This window comes from Mustelus asterias, chromosome 15, assembly GCF_964213995.1.
Source record: "Mustelus asterias chromosome 15, sMusAst1.hap1.1, whole genome shotgun sequence".
Lineage (NCBI taxonomy): Eukaryota > Metazoa > Chordata > Chondrichthyes > Carcharhiniformes > Triakidae > Mustelus > Mustelus asterias.
Window position 1 is genome coordinate 20,165,050 of NC_135815.1, and position 21,850 is coordinate 20,186,899.

The window sequence follows — 21,850 nt, forward strand, 5'->3', positions numbered from 1 at the left end:
GGGAGTAGAGCCCACATTTTGAGTCTAGATGGCCCTTCGACAGAGTGACAAAGGCTCTGACAAAGGGTAATCTCGACTCGAAATGTTGACGCTATTCTCTCCCCACAGATGCTGTCAGACCTGCCGAGATTTTCCGGTGTTTTCTGTTCAATGTCTTCATTATTGACAATAACATGGTCGGGTCAATATGCTCTATTGATTTGTAGACATGTATATCTCATATAAATAACATGAACAATGTGAACAAAGACCTCATGGCATCTTCCAGCTTGCACTGTATAATTGTACATCACAATAAATGTGCACACACTGCCAATCCCTAAAAAAACCATGTGACCTCTTGAGAGGGGCAAAAAAAAAAACCCAGCCCAAGCCAATTTGGACAAAAGATTCTGGGAAATCCCTCAGCTCAGTCGGGGCTAGACTGGATCACTTGGGCCTCCTTCAATAAGATCATGGCCGATGTTCTACCTACACCCAGCTCACCCTGGGGCGATTGAAATTAGTTCAGATGATTACTCTGATCCTGATAATTCCATGCTGTACCTTTTGAGTAAGGTGATCTCCACCCCAGCTGTAAGGTAAACTCTCGCTTGAAGCAATATCTTTGCCGTCCTTATCCCTTATTAGAAATAAGGTTCTCCGAAAATCATACGTCAGCAGGAATAATTAAGCGGGCTAAGAAAACTTTGGCAATTTAGTTGTGTATGAGCATGCTGTATCTTAATGTGTAATGGGGCAGGGAGAAGGTCCCGTGAGATACTTGGGTCTGGAACGCAATTTTAACTGACTCTTGAATGGGGTGGCCAGCCTACTAAATAGACCTGTCAGGAATCACTTGACCACGAAAGAAAGTTTAAACATAAGCATGGCTTGGTAAGCTCTGGAGGAGTAGGCGTGCCCCATCACACCCCACAAGGAAAGTCCTGGTCATCTGCTGGCCCAGGCAGGCTTTGCCCAACCACGAGATCCTCTGTACTCCCATTCCCCTTGGACCATCCTTTCTGCCGGCGCCCATCTTATGAAACAAGAACAGGAGATGCTGGAAAATCTCAGCAGGCCTTGCAGCATCTGTTTCGAGTCCTTTTGGCTCCCCATCAGAACTCAAGCGAGGGAGAATGTGTTTGATATTAAAGTGTAGCTGTGAGAGGTGGCAACAAAATGTAGCAACTTTGATGGCGTGGGAGGGAGAGGGGAGCTTTGCACTGAGGCAATATACATATGAGATATTTTTTTAAAGGGGTTTAAGATGAAGAAGAAAGATTTCTCTGCCCCTCCTCACCCACTCGAACCGGTCTCCCTCTGAACTTGCTGCACTCTATTCTCTGAGGTCCAACCTTGACCTTGTGATCAAACCTCGAGGCTTCTTATGATGTTGGCAGGGGAGGTCCAGGGCATCGGGTTTGCACAATCGGACCTAGACTGGGTCACCTGGGCATCCTTTACCATTCAATGAGATCACGGCCAATCTTCTACCTCAACTCCGCCTTCCTGCACTATCTCCATATCCTTTAATTCTTTTAGTATTTTGAAATCTATTAACCTCTGTCTGGATTACACTCAACATCTGAGCTTTCGCTGCTCTCTGGAGTAGAGAATGCCAAAGATTCATAACCCTCCTCCCCTGCCCAGTGAAGAAAATTCTCCTCATCTCAGTCTTAAATAGCTGACCCCTTATTTTGAGGCCGTGATCCCGTGTTCTAGTTTTCTCAGCCTGGGAAAACATTTTCCTTTCATGCATCCTGCCAAGCCCCTGAAGGATTTTGTATGTTTTAATTAGATCACCTCCCATCCTTCTCCAAGGAACATATTCCAGTTGGCACTTTGCGCTGAGACAGAAAGCAAGCAGCAGACCGTGGCAAGGTTCACATGAAGCTTGGGCTTTCAACAGCTGCACTATCAGCGGAAAAATGCTCAAAATACTCAGCATCTTAGCCAGCATCTTGTGCAGCAAGAAAGAGAGTTAACACTTCAGTCTGATGACCCTTTGGAAAATGTTATGAACACTAGGGTTTTAAACCTCGCGGTCCACTGGATTGTCATTTTAAAAGAAGGACAGAGGCAGAGGAAAGGGGAAGCAGAGGGCGGTGGGGGGAGAAAGAACAAAAGGGAAGGCTTGTGAAGAGGTGCAAGTGACTAAATGAAGAGTGGTATAGATTCGATGGGCCAAATGGCCCCTGTGATAAACTCCAGGACTTAAATGGGGAATCCCCAGGGGGACTCATGGAATATGCGTTCCCGGGTGATTGGTAATTACCTTACCAGGGTGGAACTCTTATCTCTTTATAAAGCAGGCCCTTGAGCGGGTCCACTATTATAATGTCCCAGTTGGGACCTGTATGTGTTCACCACAGGCTTGTGGTTTTTCTTTACTTTTACTCTGTGCAATAAAGCACCGTTCCTTTACAGCTGACTCCTGAGTTATTGCATCTCCTTCTGCACTGTCGAGGTTCGAAGAGCAGAATTGCTACCAGCGCGTGCTGCCACAGACAAAATGGGAGCGGTGGTTACGATCTGAAATTGCCGAAAACCATGGTGTTTCCGGAAGATTCTAAACTGCCTAACCACAGTTAAAATCCGACAGCCCCTCAACTGGGATTACTGTCTGCTCCCACCAACTTCTGAGCAGTTGAATGGCCTGTGCTCTTTTAAAAGGGTGCAGTTGCCGCTGGTAACGATATTTGAACCATGGCAAGAAGGAACCTTGCTGTTGGGGTTCTCATAATAAATCCCTTCAGAAAGGCATTATATGCGCAATGCACTGGAGCATTCAGTCAATGTGAAGGTACGAGGAACAAAATGCTTGTGGGAATATAAATTGTCCACGTCAATAATGTTCTTGGACTATTTTTTGCTACAAATTATTTTTAGGAATTGCGCACAGGTCCAGGAAGCAGTATTCAGCAAGTACTCTGAAATATTGTTTTCCTTATGACTCCAGTGGGAGCGATCACTAACCAGTCTCTGAAGATTGAGAGAACAATCCTGTGGACTGCAGGGTTTTAAACCTGTCGCTTTAATTCACAATTTTGGTCAAGAATTGTCTTCTTGGCCATTGAGCCTGAATTCGCAGATTGTAAAACCAAAAAACTACACATTATAAAAGCGAAGGACATTGGTTGCAAAAGGTGATTTTGTCACCATAGTGCTGATGGCCAATAGGTGTCAGTGTCATGGGATCAATGGAGCTGAGATCAGAGCCCTGTGGGAATATGCTCAGTGCACACGACCAAGAATATCCTGAAGACTGCAAGAGTGTGGGTTGTGGCATTACAGTCAGAAGTCTCACAACACCAGGTTAAAGTCCAACAGGTTTATTTGGTAGCACAAGCCACAATCTTTCAGAGCGCTGCTCCTTCATCAGGTGAGTGGGAGTCATGTTCACAAACAGGGCATATAAAGACACAAATAATGGTTGGAATATGTTCCTTGGAGAAGGATGGGAGGTGATCTAATTAAAACATACAGGTAATCAAGTCTTAAAGGTACAGACAATGTGAGTGGAGAGAGGGTTAAGCACAGGTTAAAGAGATGTGTATTGTCTCCAGCCAGGACAGTTAGTGAGATTTTGCAAGCCCAGGCAAGTCGTGGGGGTTACAAATAGTGTGACATGAACCCAAGATCCCGGTTGAAGCCGTCCTCATGTGTGCGGAACTTGGCTATCAGTTTCCGCTCAGCGATTCCGCGTTGTCATGTGCCGTGAAGGCCACCTTGAAGAACGCTTACCCGAAAATCAGAGGCTGAATGCCCGTGACTGCTGAAGTGTACCCAGACAGGAAGAGAACACTCCTGCCTGGTGATTGTCGAGCGGTGTTCATTCACCCGTTGTCGTAGCGTCTGCATGGTCTCCCCAATGTACCATGCCTCGGGATATCCTTTCCTGCAGCGTATCACGTAGACAACGTTGGCCGAGTTGCAAGAGTATGTACCATGTACCTCGTGTTCTCACGTGAGACGATGGCATCCGAGTCGATGATCCGACACGTCTTGCAGAGGTTGCTGTGGCAAGGTTATATGGTGTCGTGATCACTGTTCTCCTGAAGACTGGGTAGTTTGCTGCGGTAGTTTGCATCTCCACATTGTGGCATTAGACAGGGGCCAACTATAGAGGAGAGTTGCTCAGATCACTTAGAGGAATGACAAACATGCTTTTACCTTGCACTATATTGAAGGCAAGATGCTAAACATGTAATACCTTACTTACCCTTTCTACTAGCCCCAAAAACAAAATGGTGCGGAGCAGCAGGGTGGGTGATCTTGTGGAAGATAGAACATAGAAATTAGGAGCGATGTAGGCAATTCAACCCTTCGAGACTGCTACGCCATTCAGTCAGATCAGACCTGATCTCTTCCTGGTCTCAAATCCACCTCCGTACCTGTTCCCCATATCCCTCTGACCCATTTTTAAAATCAGAAATATAGCTACCTCCTTCTTTAAAAGATTCAATGATTCAGACTCCACCGCGCTATGGGGCAGCAAGTTCCACAAATTCACCACCCTCTGCGAGAAGTAGTTCCTCCTCATCTCAGTTTTAAATCTACTGCCTCTCAACCTATACCTGTGACTTCTTGTTCTAGGTTGCCCCACAAGGGGAAACATTTGGTCTACGTTTACGTTATCAATCCCTTTTAGTATTTTATATCCTTCGATCAGATCCCCTCTCATCCTTCTAAACTCGAGCGAGTACAAGCCCAAACTGTTTAATCTCTCCGCATACTCCAACCCTTTCATCCCCAGAATCAATCTGGTGAACCTCCTCTGAACTGCCTCCAATGCCACCACATCCTTCCTCAAATAAGCAGGCCAAAACTGGACACAATACTCAAGATGTGGTCTCACCAACACCCTATACAATTACAACAACAAGTTGGAGAGCAGCTGGGAGGGAGATCTTGGAGAAGGTGGAGAGCAGCAGGATGGGTGAATCAGGATGGGGTTGTCCATCCAGATGAGGGGCAGCCATTTTAATTTCCGTGTTGATGTGAAGACAAAAGTGCTAACACCAACCCAAAACTTGCAAGGGGCAATTTACGAAATTGCCTGATTGCACAATTGTTCCTGGTGCAGATCCTAGTTCACCTGGAATTTTCATTTTCCGCGATTCCCTACGGTTTCAGGTTAATTAATAATCAGTCAATGTTTCCCTCATTGCTTTTCTTCATTCAAATAGAAAATAACAATATGCTAATAAGCCCAAAAGTAATCCTGGAATGAAAAAAAAATTTCTGTTTTGTTAAAGGAACCATTTAAACTTTTCCTCACATCTCAGGTTCATTCAGTTTCAAATGTATTTGTTGCAATTCCAAAGCCATCTGTCAAGTATAGGGGGAGACAACTCACTGAAAAATATTATAGCCTAAAAATGTTGTTGATATTATAAAGTTAGTACTGAATACATTCAAATCATACTCCTGCCTCTTCTATATTGATGAAACTGATAAAATGGGGCTATGAGGATTTGCGTAAAAGTGGTGGGCTTTTTAAATTCATATTCACTAAAATCTTCTGTGTTCATATCCCGGTTATAATGCTTTGCCAAATCAAATTGTGTATTTTCTTGTTATTTTCCAGTTTATATGAGGAATATCATGCCTGAGAACTCAATATATAAGGAATATTCCAGAACCTGCTGATGTCACCGCAGCTTGATGTAGCACAACTTGCCAATCAAATTATTGGTAAGTCAACCTCGTGCATGTCCACAAAGAGGAACGTTGCCCTTCTGAAGACGCTATAACATGTGTTTGTTTCCAGTTTTTATTGACTTAATCATGCAGGAACGTTATGCAACGAATTCGGCCTAAGCTGATGGGCAATGGGGCAAATTGAAAACAGCATAGAATAAAAATTGAGTTGTGATGTTAGAGATGCACATCTGCCCTGTTGTTGCTCTGTCGCAGAAAGCAAGTTGGTGAAAGATAGGACTGGAACCATTCTTTATACATTTTCTGTAAGCATTTATTTGCAGTGTTCCACGTCACGAGCATATGCCTCCTAACCCAACAACCACCGTTTCACAATGCCCAACCACCGCAATTAATAGATGTGACGTGGAGTTGCCGGCGTTGGACTGGGGTAAGAAGTAAGAAGTCTCACAACACCAGGTTAAAGTCCAACAGGTTTATATGGAACCACAAGCTTTCGGAGCACTGCTGATGAAGGAGCAGCACTCTGAAAGCAAATTAATAGATGAATATCACCCACCTGTATTGCACCCAGTTGGTTAAGTTAAAATCATCCCTCCTCTCTTTGGTAAGATAATGATGTCAAGTTATTGTGATCTGGATTGCATTGTCTGAAAGGGTGGTGGAAGAAGATTTAATTGTCATTTTCAAATGAGAATTGGATAAGTATTTAAAGGGGAAAGTTTGCAGGCTTTGGGGAAAGAGCAGAAGACTGATACTTATTGGATACTTATTTCAAATGTACAGGTCCAGTCTGAGGGGCTGAACAGCCTCATGCAGTGCTGTACTATTCTATGATTCTAAGTTGAATAAGTTAGGGACCAGATCAGAAACTCCATAGTATATAATGAAGTTAGCCTATACCCTAACTTTTACTTTTGATTTTGACATTAGAGTGAACATAAGGTATTTCGCTCTAGGTATGATTCAAGTGACCCACGAGGAAACTTCTATAAAAACAAACTTTATTTAAGAACACAATTAGAATATAACACAAAAGAATTAGCATAACTTTTACCAATTTAAATACTTAAACGTGACAAAGTATAATTCTTAGTAGCTATCCATTTCTACAGTTCCAATGTAAGCAGTATCCCCATAGACAGAAATCCCTTCCTTAGAACCAGTTAACACCAAAAGCAGATATGCTTACATAGATGCTAAATTTCCAGCCTCTGGACAGAGATCCAGACAGACACCTGTCTTCTGACTCCTATGCAGAGAAGAATATATCCTCAAGCAGCAAAACCTCAGTGAAATAAACCTAGTCTCTGGCAGATTCCAGTCTCCAGACTTCGGAGAGGAACAGAGAGGCACTGTCCTCTAACAACTCCAAGCAGCATCTAAGCTTGAGTTCTCTGTACAAGCCGAGCTCCACGCAGGTGCCTGATGTTACTGTCAATCGACCTAATCAAGCCCTACTCTGCAAAGCCCCAGGGAAAATCACTACAAACAGCAGAACAGCATTAGTTCAGATTAAAACAAACATTCTAGCAACTAGGAACAATTATGCTGCTGCAGTAACAATACAGGATGCCAGTTACAGTCCAAGTGGCAGAGGTTAGAACAGACTGGTCAAACAGATTCTGCACAAAAAACATTCCTTAAAGGCACAGTACCGTCACAAAACGTTTCAACAAATGTCAGTCCGTGAAAATTTAATGATATTCTGGTGCTTTACTTTGATCTCAGTATTTCGATAATCTGAGTAAAATTTCATTGACATTTGCCATGCTCACCAGCATCTCCATCACAAGTACTAACTCGACGGCAGGAACTGAGAGGATGGAAGCTGACAGAATCGGCAAACTGAGCTCAATGACACGAGGCCCAAACAATGTTAACTCCCGACCTTCAAGTGCTATTGCTCCCATCCGAACCTGCTGACTTGGCTGACAGACAGGAGTGCAATGTCTGGTGGAAGAAGGGCTCTGTCTGCACGCAAAAGCAAAACCTTCTTTGATAGGGTTGCCAGTTAGCTGCATTGCTATAGGATATCACTTTGTGACCGTCCACTGCTGCCTGGTCAAACAGGTTTTTGTTCCAACCTTTAACAAATGGACAGAAGCATCGATAGAAAACGGAATCACAATTTTCTGTCAGCCACGGCTCAGTTGGTAGCACTCAAACCTCTGTGTCAGAACGTTGTGAATTTAAATCCCACTCTGGAGACTTGAGCAGAAAAATCCAGGCCGGCACTCCAGTGTAGTACTGAATGAAGTGCTGTCTCTCAGAACCTGTCTGCTCTCTTGGGTGGGTGTAATAGATTCCATGGCACTACTTTGAAGTTATCCCTAGTGTCCTGACCAATATTTATCCTTCAATAGACATCACAAACACATATTACCTAGTCATGGCACAGTGGTTAGCACTGCTGCCTCACAGCGCCAGGGAGCAGGGTTCGATTCCTGGCTTGGGTCACCGTCTGTGTGGAGTCTGCAAGTTCTCCCTGTGCCTGCGTGGGTTTCCTCCGGGTGCTCCGGTTTCCTCCCACAGTCTGAAAGACGTGCTGGTTAGGTACATTGACCCAAACAGGAGTCGGAGTGTAGCGACTAGGGGAATTTCACAGTAACTTCATTACGGTGTTAATGTAAGCTTTACTTGTGACGCTAACAAATTAACTTTAACTTTTCTTTTAACTTTAACTTTAACATTTTCACATTGGTGCTGGCGAGAACACGCTATGCACAAAGTAGCCGCAGCACTGCAGCAACGACGACACTTGAAAAGGTACATGATCGGTTGTGATCACGAAAGGTGCTATATAAATACAAGCCTTTGTTTTTATTTCATTTTCTTTCTCAGAACCCGTGTGGTTCTTCTTTTGGGTTTATCTGCCGTCGTGTTCAAGTGGTTAATCTTCAGGAGACTCCAGGAGGTTTGGCAGCATACGGTCCCCGCTTTTTAGGTAAGTTGGGTAGGTTGTGTCCGGAAGAGTGCTTTGAACCCATGACCTCCTGACTCGGAAGTGTAAGTGCCACCAGCTGAGTGGGATTCTTTGTACAGCATCCCAAATTTTCATTCCCCTGCGGAGGCCGGATCGCAGACAGGTAAAGCTCCCATTGCCCGTTTCTGACTGGCCTCGCCGTGTGATGGCACATTCCTGCCTCCAGGCCATTTTGGAACAGGTTGCTTCAGAGGTGGGTGGAGGGGTTAACAGCTGCCCACCCACAAGTGGCAGGTCACCATTCAATCCGGTCAAAGTGCCTTTAAGGCCAATCTCCCATCTCTGACTGGAATGCTCCAGTTGGCATGTGGGACTCCCACGGAGGCCATCACCCAGCCAATGAATGAAGGCGGCCTCCCAGTGATAGACCAGGGGTGCAGCACACCATCAAAAAAGTTAAGCCCCCCAACAGTCATGAGAACCATTTGGGTTCTCAATGACAATCTGGTTGCCTGTGGCCACCTTTTATTTTAGAGCTTTGAAGATTCTTCAAAGGGAGCCTCCATCTTGAGGCCCTCCAGCCTGGGGAGTCCACCGCCCATACTTAATTGAATGACGAGCGTGCCCTCTGGTCATTAATTGGCCATCAATGGCATCAAGCATCAGGCATCAATGAAATGCAGATTGGGAGCTAGAATTGCTCCTGACATGGGGGATCCCTGACCCCTCCCAGAACAAGAATTCAGCCCTCATTGCTGTCTGCCGTGCAATCCCTCAACAGTTTTTTGGGCATCTTGCATTCTTGGTTCATGCTCGATAAATGCAAGGCTGCGACTGTCTGAATTCATTTCACTCACGCTCCTTAGAGGCAGCAGAGTGAGCAGATTTTCACTCTGGGCTGGATTTGACATTTTACACTATTTGCATATTTAAGTTTGTTGGCTGCCTCCATTAGCTCGGAGGGTGGAACACAGTGCACCGTGGGTGTCTCCGTGCACGCTATAATAAATGCTTTAAATTGACACACAGGCAGACAAATGGAAATCATTAGCACCCAGAGGCTGAATGAAAGTAATCCGTGTATGGAAATGGTGTCGTGCTAGTTTAGAGATGCAAGATTTTCTATTAATAAGAACTCGATTTATATTGTCCTATCAATCATCTGGACCGAGAAAGCCTTTGGCGAATGTATAATTTTAATTTTCATAACACAATGCAACAAATAAAAAATCCTGTGTCGTTACGTCAACCTGTCAGATAGACTGCAGTAAATGGATGATAATTCAAATTATTTGTCCATTGTTTTTGACTCTTTAATGAATACAAAGCCTTTCCTCATTTGTTGCTCAACCTAATGCTGAACGTAGAACAGTGGAACAAAAGTCACCAGTAACGTCCTCATTATTTTAATTCTTTTTGGCCATCTTATCTAATAGATCTGAAAGACCAACATCAAGGCCTTGTTCTGATGCCCTGTTCATGTCAGTTATGGCGCCAGGCAGTCTCCCTCTGTTTGTTATGGTGATTCAAGTGAGCTTTCAATATCTCATGGCACAGCCCGTAGAAGACTCGGTATCCTTGCCAATGTTAATCCCTCAATCAACGCCACCAAACACCAGATCAAATCATCGTCTTGCCACGTCAGTTGACATTGTTGACACACTGTGACTGGTGGATTGGCTGACTCAATAACTCAACTTCAAAAGTAAATTCACGATGTGAAACGCTTTCAGATATCTCGAGATGATGTGGCGCAGTGCGAATGAGGTCATCATTTAGTTTAGCTTATACAAGGGTTCAAATGTTTCAATGATATATAGATGGTTTTGATTTATAACCAAGACTTTGTGGTGCATGCAGAAGAAAACGCAGATCCAGCAAGGCTGCTGAGTTACTATTATAAATCAAATTAAATCAAAGCTCCCTCCCCTGATCCCCATAGCTCCATGCCTCTACCCTGTGCATCAAGACTACCTTATTCATCAATGAGAGAGAGGGCAACTACATCAAGGCACTGGTGAGACTGCACTTGGAGTATTGTAGACAGTTTTGGTCCCCTTATTTGAGGAAAGATGTAGTGGCATTGGAAGCAGTTCAGAGGAGATTCACTAGATTGATTCCAGAAATGAGAGCTTTGTCATATGAAGAGAGATTGAACAGTTTAGGCCCATACTCTCCCGAATTTAGAAGAATGAGGGGAGATCAAATTGAGGTGTTCAAGATGATAAAAGGTACGGATAAAGTTTGATTTGATTTGATTTATTATTGTCACATGTATTAACATACAGTGAAAAGTATTGTTTCTTGCACACTACACAGACAAAACATACCATTCATAGAGAAGGAAAGGAGAGAGTGCAGAATGTAATGTTACAGTCATAGCTAGGGTGTAGAGAAAGATCAACTTAATGCAAGGTAGGTCCATTCAAAAGTCTGATGGCAGCAGGGAAGAAGCTGTTCTTGAGTCGGTTGGTACCTGACCTCAGACTTTTGTGTCTTTTCCTGATGGAAGAAGGTGGAAGAGAGAATGTCCGGGGTGCGTAGGGTCCTTAATTATGCTGGCTGCTTTGCCAAGGTAGTGGAAAGTGTAGACAGAGTCAATTGATGGGAGGTTGGTTTGCATAATAGATTGGGCTACATTCACGCCCTTTTGTAGTTTCTTGAGGTCTTGGGCAGAGCAGGAGCCATACCAAGCTGTGGTACAACCAGAAAGAATGCTTTCCATGGTGCATCTGTAAAAGTTGATGAGAGTCGCTGGATCAACGCGCCCTCCAACTCAATTTTCAAGTTTACTGATGATACCACCGTAGTGGGGCGGATATCAAACAATGATGAGACAGAGGACAGGAATGAGATAGAGAATCTGATGAACTGGTGCAATGACAATAATCTGTCCCTCAATGTCAACAAAACAAATGAGATTGTCATCGACTTCTGGAAGCGTAGTGGAGAACATGCCTCTCTCTACATCAATGGGGATGAAGTAGAAATGGTCAAAAGCTTCAAGTTTTTAGGTGTCCAGATCACCAACAACCTGTCCTGGTCTCCCCATGCCGACACTATAATTAAGAAAGCCCACCAACACCTCTACTTTCTCAGAAGACTAAGGAAATTTGGCATGTCAGCTATGACTCTGGGGGGGCCATAAGTGGGGGCTACAATGCCAGAAGGCCCGGGGCATCCGGATCTGTTCCTGAGTGCAAGGGAGGGAGATGAATCCGGGGTGCAAAAACCTTGATTCACATTTCTGCATTGAACATAGGACAAAACACAAAGAAGATTACATCACAGGAACTGGCCCTCCAAGCCTGCAGCAACCAGGCTGCCTATCTGATTTGTAACCCCCTACCCTCCAGGGACCATATGCTTCTATTCCCATCCCATTCACGTAGCTGTAAAGACATCCCTTAAAGGTCACTCTCGTATCTGCCTCCGCAACCTCCCCTAGCAGCGAGTTCCAGACGCCCACCACCCTCTCTGTGCAAATAAGCATGCCTCTTGCATCTCCTTTGAACCTTGCCTCTCGCACCCAAAACCCATGTCCCCTAGAAGATGACTCAAATTGAGTGGAGGATTGACAGGTGTTCACTTCTTGACTCTGACCCGACCATGCTGTGGCTGACAACCCGAATCTCCCCTTCCCTGGACAGCTCCAGCGCACACTCCTCAAAGGGGGTGAGGACCTGGAGGTCTGGCTCCCCACCCCTTGTCTTCGCCCTCTCACGGGTGTTATGGTCGGTCTTCTCCTGTGGGGACAGAAGGAGCCATGAAACAAATGGTGGCGTGACTCCTGCAGAGTATCAGGTGGTGGCCCTTAGAGGGCAAGCACAGTGCTACTCTTGAGGGGAGGGGGGTAGGAAGGGGGTGCTTAGGGGTCAGGGGCTGGAAGCATTCAGATTGCTGGGGGTGGGAGGATCTGGGGGTGATTTGGGGGAAGATGCTCGATGGGGTTAAGCACTCTCCCTTGCTGCCTGGATGAGGTCATTGACCTTCTTGCGGCACTGCTTCCCTGTTCTGGGGGCCAGTGCCATGGCACTGACAGAAGCGGCAACTGCCTTCCAGGCCACATTGCTATCACCCTCCCTGGATCTGCATCCTGTTGGGAGGAAGAGGGTGTCCCGCTTCGCCTCTGCAGCATCCAGCAGCCTCCCCAGGTCGCCCTCAGTAAATCTGGGGGCTGGGCGTGTGGTCATTTTATTCCTGCACTGCCTGCCTGCCTGTCCATCCTTGGGGTTTTTATGGAGTTGCCCCTTGTTATGGCAGATCAGCTGCAGGCAGTTTGGCAGAACATTCCAGCAAGTTACATGCACTTTGCTTGTTAGCATTGAGGGGAAAGCAAGTGAGCGCTTGCAGATGTGCTGATGGGGGGGAGGTGGTATATCAGTGCTTCTATGATTGGGGACAGGGGAGAGAGAGGGAGGTTTCACACTGCCATCGGGGGTCAGGGGAAGATGGGGGCCTCGTGCAGGAGGGTCCGGGGTGGAGGGAAGGGGGGAGTGGGGATCACTCTGCCTGATATCGTTGCGGAGGGGGGGGGGGGGCGCTGCTATTCTGCCTGAGATCGGTGTGGGGGTGGGGGAGCTGCTGCCACTCTGCCTGAGATCACTGGGGAGGAGAGGGGCTGCTGCCACTCTGCGATCGGTGGTGGGGAGGGGGGGGCTGCTGCCACTCTGCCTGAGATCGGTGGGGGGAGGGAGCCGCGATCGGTCTGGATGGCGGGGCGGTGGGGTGATAAGGAGGTTAGTAATGTTTGGGGGGGGGGGCAATATCTGTGGGGGCTCGGGGGAGGCATTATCCTGCCTGGGAGGGATGTGGAAGGCGCATTCTATCATTCCTTTTTGCGCATGCGCAGTTGGAGGCTCTGATCGGAGCTGCAGGATTTCGGACGTGTTAAGCCCCGGCCACAGGCTTGTGCAGCGCGATTCAGAATCGCTGATATTTTTGCAGGCGGAGTGCGGATGGGGGCGCCTGACAACGGGTCTAAAAGTCAGATCTGAAACACTCCCAGTTTCAATTCCGCCCAGCACTTCGAATCAAAATGGTAAAATAGGGCTCTGAGGGTTATATGACGAGAGACAATTTTACAGTCAACAGCAAACATTTCCCACAAACATTTGCTTGGTGGCAGGGGGGATTTTGCATTGGAACTTGCAGTCATCAGAAGTCCGTTCTGGTGCAGTGGCCTGTTTAGGAGAACTGGAACCTATGTGACTAGGGCAGGCCACAAAGTATCTGTTACCAAATCAGATCAAAGGATAGAACCATAGAAAATTACACCTCAGAAACAGGCCTTTTGGCCCTTCTTGTCTGTGCCGAACCATTTTATGCCTAGTCCCACTGACCTGCACTTGGACCATATCCCTCCACACCTCTCTCATCCATGAACCCGTCCAAGTTTTTCTTAAATGTTAAAAGTGACCCCGCATTTACCACTTTATCCGACAGCTCATTCCACACTCCCACCACTCTCTGGGTGAAGAAGCCCCCCCTAATATTCCCTTTAAACTTTTCTCCTTTCACCCTTAACCCATGCCCTCTGGGGTTTTTTTCCCCGAGCCTCAGCGGAAAAAGCCTGCTTGCATTCACTCTATCTATACCCATCAAAATCTTATACACCTCTATCAAATCTCCCCTCAATCTTCTACGCTCCAGGGAATAAAGTCCCAACCTATTCAATCTCTCTCTGTAACTCAGCTTCTCAAGTCCCGGCAGCATCCTTGTGAACCTTCTCTGCACTCTTTCAACCTTATTTACATCCTTCCTGTAACTAGGTGACCAAAACTGTACACAATACTCCAAATTTGGCCTCACCAATGCCTTATATAACCTTACCATAACACTCCAACTTTTATACTCGATACTCCGATTTATAAAGGCCAATGTACCAAAGGCACTCTTTACGACCCTATCCACCTGTGACGTCACTTTTAGGGAATTCTGTATCTGTATTTCCAGATCCCTCTGTTCAACTGCACTCTTCAGAGTCCTACCATTTACCGTGTACGTTCTTCTTTGGTTTGTCCTTCCAAAGTGCAATATCTCACACTTGCCTGCGTTAAATTCCATTTGCCATTTTTCAGCCCATTTTTCTAGTTGGTCCAAATCCCTCTGCAAGCTTTGAAAACCTTCCTCACTGTCCACTACACCTCCAATCTTTGTGTCATCAGCAAACTTGCTGATCCAATTTACCACATTATCATCCAGATCATTGATATAGATGACAAACAACAATGGACCCAACACCGATCCCTGCGGCACACCACTAGTCACAGGCCTCCACTCAGAGAAGCAATAGTTAATGAACTGCGCAGAATCCGAAAGGGAAGTATAAAACAGAACATTTAATTCAATGGCAGGACAGACAGCAAGAGGGAGCGAAAAATGGGATTAAAAGACAGAGTGAGGAAAGGGAGAGAAAGAAAAAGGAAGTTTTAAAAAATTTTGTCAAGTCTCCAATGATAATTAAAAGCTGAAGGATTGAGAATTCACACTTGTATAAGTGAATTTTCAGTGCAAAAGAGACTATTTAGCAGTGACAAAGACTTATTACACCATTAGAAATTCACTAATTTCTAGTGAATCTTTGGTTGACATCAAAGATTCAAACATCAAAGATAATGTTCTGGGTTCATCGCTTAAAACGCCATCTTTCATATCACCACTGATCTTCATGTTGTATGATAATCCAATGGCTTATGGGAAAAGGGGGGCAGTTGACAGACAGAAGCTGTTGCTCAAGAAGCTGGGGGAAGATGTAGAGCTTCCCCCAGCTCTTGTAAAGAATGTGCAGGTCCTTAATATTTTCTGGCACATTTCGGGGTAAAGTATCACGAAGTACATTAACTTCACCCCGTTCCATGTACTTCAAAGCCGAGACTCTCTAAGGCAAATCAGACAGCAATTTGCTGATTTCTGTGTTAAGCTGACCAGGTGCAATATCTTGGGCAGGATTTTCAGGCCTCATTCACCTTGAAACCAGAAAATCCCACCTGAGGGCAACGGACCTTTCCACGGTCTGCCCCCCACCTGCTCCAATTCCCATGGCCGACAGGACGGTAAAATTCACCCCCTTGTCCGATTTACGCTTGAATACCAGGGAGCAATATTAGCGCCACCATTATTTTTAAAGTTTATTTATTAGTGTCATAAGTAGGCTTACATTCACACTGCAGTGAAGTTACTGTGAAAACCCCTAGTCACCACACTCCGGTGCCTGTTCGGGTAGATCGAGGGAGAATTTAGCATGGCCAATTCACCTAACCTGCACATCTTTGGGAGGAAACCCACGCAGACACAGGGAGAACGTGCAAACTCCACACAGACAATGATCCAAGCCGGGAATTGAACCCGGGTCCTTGGCGCTGTGAGTAAAGTTTTTTTTAAAAGTTTATTTATTAGTCACAAGTAAGACTTACATTAGCACTACAATTAAGTTACTGTGAAATTCCCCGAGTTGCCACACTCCGGTGCCTGTTCGGGTCACTGCACCTAACCTGCATGTCTTTTGGACTGTGGGAAGAAACCGGAGCACCCGGAGGAAACCCACGCAGACACGGGGAGAACGTGCAAACTCCACACAGACAGTGACCCAAGCCGGGAATCGAACCCGGGTCCCTGGCGGCTGTGAGGCAGCAGTGCTAACCACTGTGCCACCGTGCCGCAAAATCCCACCCAATAACTTTTATTCCTTCTTCTGCAGGTACTGCCTGGTCTGCTGCATATTTCCAGCATTTTCTGTTTTAACCAGCATAAAAGTTGAGCTAACTGCAAAGTGGACAGGCCAGCTTTGCATGTTCAAATTTCAATTCTAAACAATTCAGCAGAGCAATTAGCAAATTGATTTATTATTCTACATATAAAGTCATCGTGATCACAATATTGAGATAAGTGCACAATAAAGTACTCTAACTGACTCACCAGCTGGGAATGCTGATGTATTATAAATGAAACTGGATAGCAGTAAATTAGGTACTAGTCTTACATCTCTGAGAGCTGGGATGAAAGTCTCTGTTTGCTGACTATACGGTGCCTTTGTGCAATAATGTTGGTCAGTGTCAACCCCATTCATTGTGGGCACGGTGGCACAGTGGTTAGCACTGCTGCCTCACAGCACCAGGAACCCAGGTTCGATTCTTGGCTTGGGACATTGTGCGGAATCTGAATGTTCTCCCCATGTCAGCGTGGGTTTCCTCCGGGTGCTCCGGTTTCCTCCCATAGTCCGAAAGACATGCTGGTTAGGTGCATTGGCCATGTTAAATTCTCCCTCAGTATACCTGAACAGGCGCCGGAGTGTGGCAACTAGGGGATTTTCGAGTAACTTCATTACAGTGTTAATGTAAGCCTACTTGTGACACTAATAACTAAAACTAAGATGTACAGATTAGGCAGATTGACCATGTTAAATTGCCCCTTAGTGTCCCAAGATGTGTAAGATAGGGGGATTAGCTGTATTACATGTGTGGGGTTGCAGGGATCGGGCGAGGGGGGGGTGGGTGTTGGGTGAGATACTCTGTCAGGAAGTCAGTGCAGACTCAATGGGCCGAATGGCCGCTTCTGCACTGTAGGGATTTTATGATCGATCTACAAAATTACATCATTGTGCCAATTATTTACAAAGCAATACCAAATCTTTGCAAACTTCTCGGGGCACCTTTTCAAACAAAGTACGAAGGACATTTTAACCAAATGGATGAAACAGAAACACAACCAACTCAGTATATAGAGATTTGCAGGAGGATGGGAACCAGAGTGCCAGAGCAGATAGTGGAGCAGGGGTAAAAAGATAGTTTAGTTCAAGCAAAATCACAAAAGGAAGGGTAGAGTGTGGTGGAAATAATCTTTTGAGGTGTGTCTATTTCAATGCCAGGAGTATTGTGGGGAAGGCAGATGAGCTGAAGGCGTGGATAGACACATGGAAATATGACATTATAGCCATTTGTGAAACTTGGCTACAGGAGGGACAGGACTGGCAGCTCAATGTTCCAGGGTTCCAATGTTTCAGGCGGGATAGAGGCAGAGGCTTAAAAGGTGGGGGGGTGGCATTGTTGGTCAGGGAAAATGTTACAGCGGTACTCAGGCAGGATAGATTAGGGAGCTTGTCTACAGAGGCCCTATGGGTGGAGCTGAGAAACAGGAAAGGTATGACCACATTAATGGGGTTGTATTATAGACCACCCAATAGTCAGCGAGAATTGGAGGAGCAAATCAGCAGAGAGATAGCTGACAACTGCAAGAAACACAAAGTTGTGATAGTAGGGGATTTTAATTTTCCACATATAGATTGGGACTCGCATACTGTTAAAGGTTTAGATGGGGTAGAGTTTGTAAAATGTGTTCAGGAGAATTTTCTACATCAGTATATATTATTAGTGTCACAGGTGCCAACTAGAGAGGATGGGATATTGGATCTCCTATTGGGAAATGAGTTAGGGCAGGTGATGGATGTGAGTGTGAGGGAACACTTTGGATCCAGTGATCATAATGCCATTAGTTTCAACCTGATCATGGATAAGGATAGATCTGGTCCTCGGGTTGAAGTTCTGAACTGGAAAAAGGCCAAATTTGATGAAATGAGAAGGGATCTGGGAAGTGTGGATTGGCACAGGCTGTTCTCTGGTAAGGATGTAAATGGAAAGTGGGAGGGCTTCAAAGGAGAAATTTTGAGAGTGCAGAGTTTGTATGTTCCTGTCAGGATTAAAGGCAAAGTAAATAGGAATTAGGAACCTTGGTTCTCGAGGGAGATTGTAACACTGGTTAAGAGGAAGAGAGAGTTGTATGAAATGTACAGGCAGCAAGGAACAGATCAGATGCTCGAGGAGTATAAAAAGTGCAAGAAGCTACTTAAGAGGGAAATCAGGAGGGCTAAAAGAAGACATGAGGTTGCTTTGGCAGACAGAGTGAAGGAAAATCCAAAGAGCTTCTATAGGTATGTTAGGAGCAAAAGGATAGTGAGGGATAAAATTGGTCCTCTTGAAGACCAGAGTGGTAGACTGTGTATGGAACCAAAAGAGATGGGGGAGATACTAAATGGTTTTTTTGCATCCGTATTTACTGAGGAAACGGACATGGAGTCTACGGAAATAGGGCAAATAGGTAGGGAGGTCATGGAACCTTTACAGATTAAAGGGGAGGAGGTGCTCGCTGTCTTGAGGCAAATCGGAGTGGATAAATCCCCAGGACTGGACAGGGTATTCCCACGGACCTTGAGGGAAGCTAGTGTTGAACTTGCAGGGGCCCTGGCAGACATATTTAAAATGTCAGTATTCACGGGGGAGGTGCCGGATGATTGGAGGGTGGCTCATGTTGTTCCGTTGTTTAAAAAAGGTTCCAAAGGAAATCCGGGAAATTATAGGCCAGTATGTTTGACGTTGGTGGTGGGCAAGTTATTGGAAGGTGTGATAAGGGATAGGATCTACAAATATTTGGATAGACAGGGACTTATTAGGGAGAGTCAACATGGCTTTGTGCGTGGTAGGTCACGTTTGACCAATCTATTAGAGTTTTTCGAGGAGGTTACCAGGAAAATGGATGAAGGGAAGGCGGTGGATGTTGTCTACTTGGATTTCAGCAAGGCCTTTGACAAGGTCCCTCATGGGAGGTTAGTTAGGAAGGTTCAGTCGCTAGGTATACATGGGGAGGTAGTAAATTGGATTAGACACTGGCTCAATGGAAGAAGCCAGAGAGTGGTTGTGGAGGATTGCTTCTCTGAGTGGAGGCCTGTGACTAGTGGTGTGCCGCAGGGATCGGTGTTGGGTCCATTGTTGTTTGTCATCTATATCAATGATCTGGATGATAATGTGGTAAATTGGATCAGCAAGTTTGCTGATGACACAAAGATTGGAGGTGTAGTGGACAGTGAGGAAGGTTTTCAAAGCTTGCAGAGGGATTTGGACCAACCAGAAAAATGGGCTGAAAAATGGCAAATGGAATTTAACGCAGACAAGTGTGAGATATTGCACTTTGGAAGGACAAACCAAAGTAGAACGTACAGGGTAAATGGTAGGACTCTGAAGAGTGCAGTTGAACAGAGGGATCTGGGAATACAGGTACAGAATTCCCTGAAAGTGACGTCACAGGTGGATAGGGTCGTAAAGAGTGCCTTTGGTACATTGGCCTTTATAAATCGGAGTATCGAGTATAAAAGTTGGAGTGTTATGGTAAGGTTATATAAGGCATTGGTGAGGCCAAATTTGGAGTATTGTGTACAGTTTTGGTCACTTAGTTACAGGAAGGATGTAAATAAGGTTGAAAGAGTGCAGAGAAGGTTCACAAGGATGTTGCCGGGACTTGAGAACCTGAGTTACAGAGAGAGATTGAATAAGTTGGGACTTTATTCCCTGGAGCGTAGAAGATTGAGGGGAGATTTGATAGAGGTGTATAAGATTTTGATGGGTATAGATAGAGTGAATGCAAGCAGGCTTTTTCCGCTGAGGCTAGGGGAGAAAAAGACCAGAGCGCATGGGTTAAGGGTGAAAGGAGAAAAGTTTAAAGGGAATATTCTTCACGCAGAGAGTGGTGGGAGTGTGGAATGAGCTGCCGGGTAAATGCGGGGTCACTTTTAACATTTAAGAAAAACTTGGACGGGTTCATGGATGAGAGAGGTGTGGAGGGATATGGTCCAAGTGCAGGTCAGTGGGACTAGGCAAAAAATGGTTCGGCACAGACAAGAAGGGCCAAAAGACCTGTTTCTGAGCTGTAATTTTCTATGGTTCTATGGTTCTAGGGGTTAGCAGTTGAAATATTAACCCAGCCCCGACTGTCACTTGTCCACATTTCAGCCTTTTCTTTTGCTCAAGGATAGCCCTGTAGCTTACAGCACTTAAAGTGCAAATACAGGTACTTTATAAAAGAATTTAGGGTCTCTGCCTCCTCCACCAACTTGGACAGCGAATTCCAGACACCCACTACCCTCTGTGTAAAAAGTTTTTCCTCATGTCCCTCTACGCCTTCTGCCACTTATCTTGAATCTATGTCCTCTGGTTCTAGAATTCACCGCCAAGGGAAACAGTTTTATCCTGTCCACTCTATCTGATTATCATTCTATTCGTTACTCTTTGAAGGGCCTCAGTTGGCTGGTGGGGAAGAAAGATCGTCCACGAAGCTCTGGACTTAAACGGGGTGGAGGCAGAAAAGCAGCCGGGGCCCCTCTGCTGCCCTCCCCCCTCCAATCCAATGACCCTGCCTCCAAACGTACCCCGGGAGGTGGGGGGAGGACATTAAATTCCACCGACCTAGATTTCAAACACGCGCAAGTGAAAGGTGACAGTGGCTGTTTTAAAGGAACGTCACCTTTGTGGCCCTTCAGTTGTGTGACTGCCGAGCAGTCCAGGTAATTAATGCACAAGCTGAGGACAGTGACAGCCACAGCTGTTAGCAGAGTGATGTTAATAGACTGGAGGGTCCCAGCAGCAGCTAATATGAATAGGAGCCTGCCACAGTCAAATGCCTTTTTAACAATCACCCCACACGGATAATATGATATCTGCCATTCGCTTAAATTAATCTGTTGTGGGCAGTGATCATTAATAACGTCTGCAGCATTTGATAGCACAATTCCTTTTCAGCCTTTGGCTCTGGGAATCATGCCATCATTTTGTCCCCATGTTGAATTCGAACATATTTTTATTTTCAGCACCGGGTGACACAAAAATTGTCTGTTTCCGGAAATTACTGCCTCCCTGAATCCCAAAGCACAGTTAACAATGGACCAAGGTTGTATGATTCATTTACCGACAATTCTTCTGCTTATTGCTGCATAGATTCACGTATTTCATTGATGCTTATGATGTTCTCGGAGCCATTTAATTCTCTTTGGAATCGCTTGGTGTTCCAAATAAGTGTTTTAAGCCTGGAACGTGCGTGCGAACACTTGGCACGTTGCTAATTAAATCCCCCTCTCGGGTATTTTAATGAGAGGATTAACCCTTAATGATAAACAGGTTAGGATCTCTATAGTCGTAAAGAGATAGGTTCATGGAAGTGCTTCTGTATCACATTAAGAACATTTCTGCATTTTCTCACTCACATGAAACTATCGCTAGGCTAATGTACCAGAAGGTAAGGTGGAGCTACATCAGTTGCTTTAAGCAAATTTCTTTCATGTGATAGAATGGTACTGCGCAGAAGGAGGCCATTCAGTCCATCAAGTCTGTGCCGTCTCTTTTGAATAGCAATCCAGTTAGTCCCAACCCCACCCCCCACCCCCAACCCACCAACGCCTTCCCCATATCCCTGCAATTTAATTTTTCCCTTTAAGTATTTATTCATTTTCTTTTTGAA

The 21,850-nt window shown here is 45.4% G+C and overlaps 1 protein-coding gene across 2 annotated transcripts in view; it reads left to right on the forward strand.

Annotated features, from left to right (window-relative positions):
* chrm3b (cholinergic receptor, muscarinic 3b) overlaps positions 1 to 21,850 on the forward strand; it is a 240,596-nt gene that overhangs the window by 133,623 nt on the left and 85,123 nt on the right. Inside the window, exons 3-4 of one of the 2 annotated variants that reach the window (XM_078229606.1) lie at positions 5,573 to 5,679; positions 21,204 to 21,283. The gene's annotated coding sequence lies outside the window, so the exon portion shown is untranslated. The remainder of the gene's footprint in view (positions 1 to 5,572; positions 5,680 to 21,203; positions 21,284 to 21,850) is intronic. The other variant, XM_078229605.1, reaches the window with a different exon arrangement.